We start from the raw sequence: 3899 nt of genomic DNA on the forward strand, positions 1-3899 counted from the left end.
CTTTATAAATTGTTATCCACTGCCCAGACCTGCATATAACTTGTCAGAAGCTTTCCTTGGATTGATTTCATTAGTGTTAGGGTTTTAGGTGAAATTCCTAGGAGTTTTGCTTGTTGGGTTTGTTTTTCATTTTGGTTGTGTAGTGGCTCTGAGCTTAGAAGCTGTAGGGACTTCAGATCACCTTAGTGTCTACCAGCCTTCTTATGAGTCTGACCATTTATGAAATCTCCCCTTGTTTGAGGAATCCGCTTTGAGTTTTCTCTTTACAAAACTTCGAAAAGCTTGTGTTTGAGAGCTTGGATTTTCATTTTCAAAAAGGAAACGAAATTGGTTGTTCTTGACTGATTTGTGATTCTGCATAAATTAGTCCTTAGCTTGCATCTAGCTGAGTAAAACATCCTTAAAAAATACTTTTTGTAGGCTTTGACTTCAAATAGGTTTTCATAGTTTGTAGCTCTCAAAGTTAGTCATTTTCATTAGTTTTGAGTGTTTTATTAAAAAATATAAAAAATCTCTTTAGAAAAAAGTTTGTTTTTTGTAGTGATTGAGTGCTTTGAAACGAAAAGGGAAATTTTTGTGAAATAACTAGTTGTCTCGTTTTGAGTGCTTTGGAAAGTAAAAGCTCTTCTTTTAATTTGTTTAATTGAGAAAGATTTGTGTTTACAAAGTATTTGCATTCTCAAACTCTTTCTTAGTTTAGAAGTCCATCGAAGATAAAAAGATTGTTTAGATCGTCTTAGGTGCATTTTTAGTGATTTTGAGTCGAGTCTTCATACCACGAGTTTCATCTCCGCACCTTTGGACTTAAACAAAAACCACTAAAATTAACGCTTAAAGTAAAATTCACCTAGTAACATTTTTATTTCTAGGGCTCTGATACACCAACTTAGCTTAGGCTAGTGTCTTGGAGTAGGAGAGTAATTAACTCTCCAATACAGTAAAAACAAAAAAGTAGTTGTATCTTGTGGTAGGGAAGAAATCCAATTGTTGCATTTATGCTCTGGGAAAGCTCCTCTTAAAGGAGAAGCACGAGATCGTGTCCGAACCAGTGTGGGAATCAATCCTTCCTCATTAGGAACGACGCCAGATATTCACGTATTAAAAACGGTAAACCTCAGATTAACCATTGTCGAGGAGCCTGGGGTCACTTGTTGGTAAACCTTGGATTATGTCAAGGAGCCTTCAAGGGGATTGAGCTTGCTACTCTGCCCTTACGTGCGTATCGGATTGTAGAATATTCCCCCAGGTGTATTTGTCTCAGTTGGTAACCTTAGTGGCCATATTCTTTAGGACTCTTCCTAAGGTGACAGTGGTGGGAAGATCCCACTATACCTGGAGCAGACGTCGGCTAGACTCACTTGGATTTTCTAGGGGGTTCACTTCACTCAAGACGGTTAAGTGGAGGAACTTGTGCGAGTCTATTCATTTAGCAGGTTGCCGGGGTAACTGTTCCAACCGCCATTTCTGTACTGAACTCTGCGACATTGGATTTCATCACCAACTAGTGTTTTCATTCCGGAAAGTTACTGTTTGTGTGTGTTTGGTCTCCTAGATTCTTTAGGCGTGTGATTCAAATTTGTTTGGTTCTTTAGAGACCTTAGGTGCTTTTTATTGAGATTTTACTTTGTTTGCGTGTGAAGTAGTTAAAATTCTTTAACTGTGGCTGAGTTACTGAGGAGGTCTCGTAGACTTCGGGGCCAACCTCCTGAGGAAGTACCGAGCCAGCTCGAAGGCTTGAAAGTCCTCGTAACTCCTAGAGACAGTAGAGTTGGGTCACCTGAGGAAGGAGAATCTTCTTTGATAGTACATCCTGATTTTCAAACACCAGTAGCAGAGTATAATCCGCAGTCAGTGTTTGTTTCCGAAATTGCTGGTAGCTTTTCATCTACTAGTGATATAGGTGAAGAACCTAAGATATCCGAGCCTGAAAGTGAATTTGCTGCTACTCCGACATCGAGGTTTGTTTCTCCAACTTTTAGTGGTCCTGGTTCACCTAGGGTAGAAAGAGTAATCACCCAAGATCTTCCTTCTGGACTTATTTCTATTGAAGAACTTGCTCCGGAAGAAGAAGTAGGCATCCCTATCCCTGAAAATCAACCTATTATTGAACTAAGGGAGTGTGAATCAATTTTTTACAATCCTCCTAGGAGTAGTTCTTGGTATCTTTCTTTGAATAATTATTTAGAAAACTCAGGGTTAAGTTTTTCACCACCTCGTGCTCCTTATCACTCAACACCTAGAGGTTTTTATACTCCCGTCAATATGGCAGGACAATCATCCATGTTTACTCAATCGCCCGAATCTTTTTTGTACGGCGGTCCTTCTGTTCCCTTCGGGTATCAGTCACTTTCTGGTACTTTTCGGGAGCATCTCCTCAACCCATTGATCAAGGGTTATTAACTGGAAGCAATGGTACTAAGCCATTGAGCGTAGAAGACATTCTTATGATGTCAGGTTCTATTCCCAATCCTCAACCTCAAGGTGGCCAGTTACCACCTGGGGGGAAGCCTCAATTAACGCCTGGTGTTGGAAATAATAATGCGAGGGGGGGGTGAATCAGTATTATTAGATCAATATAACTTTTTCTCTTTCCACATTAAGATTCATATGTGATGCAACAAGTATATATGCATTAAACATATGATTCAGTTAGTTGATCTCTAATGAGTGCATCAAAACATTATTAACCATATGAGCAGTAAACCAGAGCAGTAAAATAGAACAGATCATCACGCACAAGAAGCACACATGAACACCATAATGTAAGGTGGAAACCCAATGTGGGTGAAAACCACCTGCTGCAAGTCGTCTCAATCTTCTTTAATAAGAAATACCTTTTACAATAGTTTTGTACTGGTGCAGACTTATACCAGTACACAGGCTTCTACCTGCAGAAGGCTACAACCTTCTCTCGTTCTCCAGACTCTCCTGGAAGGGAGCTACAACCCCCTTTGCGCAGGTTGCTACCTGCTGAGATGCTCCAACCTTTACTTGTTTTCCAGCTGCTACTAGAAGGGAGCTACCACCCCCTTGGCTCTTGTACTAGCTGATGTACTAGTACGTAGGTGCGGACCTACCGAAGGCTACAACCTTCTCTTTCTTCCTCTAGGTACCATGTTTCATACATTTTCAGACTGGATACTCCTGAAGCACAACACATAATCTGAAAGGCCACGTTTCATCCAATTTTCATACTGGAACCATTAATATCATTGAAGCACATAATCAATCAATCTTCTGAATCACCCAAACACCAGATCAATACATATACAAGGATAATATATGTGTTAGCACCCAGATCTAGTCCATAAGATCACATAAATATGAGTCATTATGATCCTGATCCAATATTAGTTCTCATCCATCAATACTAAAGCTAAACCCAATCAACCAACAGGATATGCAGAATACTGACACCTTTAAACTGTCATTAGAACCCATCAACAACTAGAACCACCTGTGACTTCAAATATCATAGCTCAAATTGTATACGCTACTACAATGAACCAAACCTGCATGTATACGCGATTACACCAAAGCCAACCCACGTACAGATCTATAAATATTCAAACATTATTTGCAGCGATTTCAAACTTAAGTTATACCCAGTTCAAATCATTTTCAATATACAGATCTAGAATAAGCATAATCAAATATATAGATATAGTTCATTTCAAACCATTTGATCCCGATCTATCCTTAGATCTTGTTCTCCATCAACCGGTGAGATCCCTCTTTAGCTCAGATCCAGATCTGCACCATAACCCAATCACAATATTTCAGATCTAGCACTTTTTCAGATATTCAATAATTCAGATGATGCTTTGCCAAATGATCTCCTTCCTCTTTTATAGTCTTAGGCCTTTCACAATACCACGGGCCAAAACCATAGGATCAAA

This window comes from Pinus tabuliformis, chromosome 3_2 (assembly GCF_031772625.1).
Source record: "Pinus tabuliformis cultivar Carrire ecotype Pingquan chromosome 3_2, CPIR1, whole genome shotgun sequence".
Taxonomy (NCBI): Eukaryota; Viridiplantae; Streptophyta; class Pinopsida; order Pinales; family Pinaceae; genus Pinus; species Pinus tabuliformis.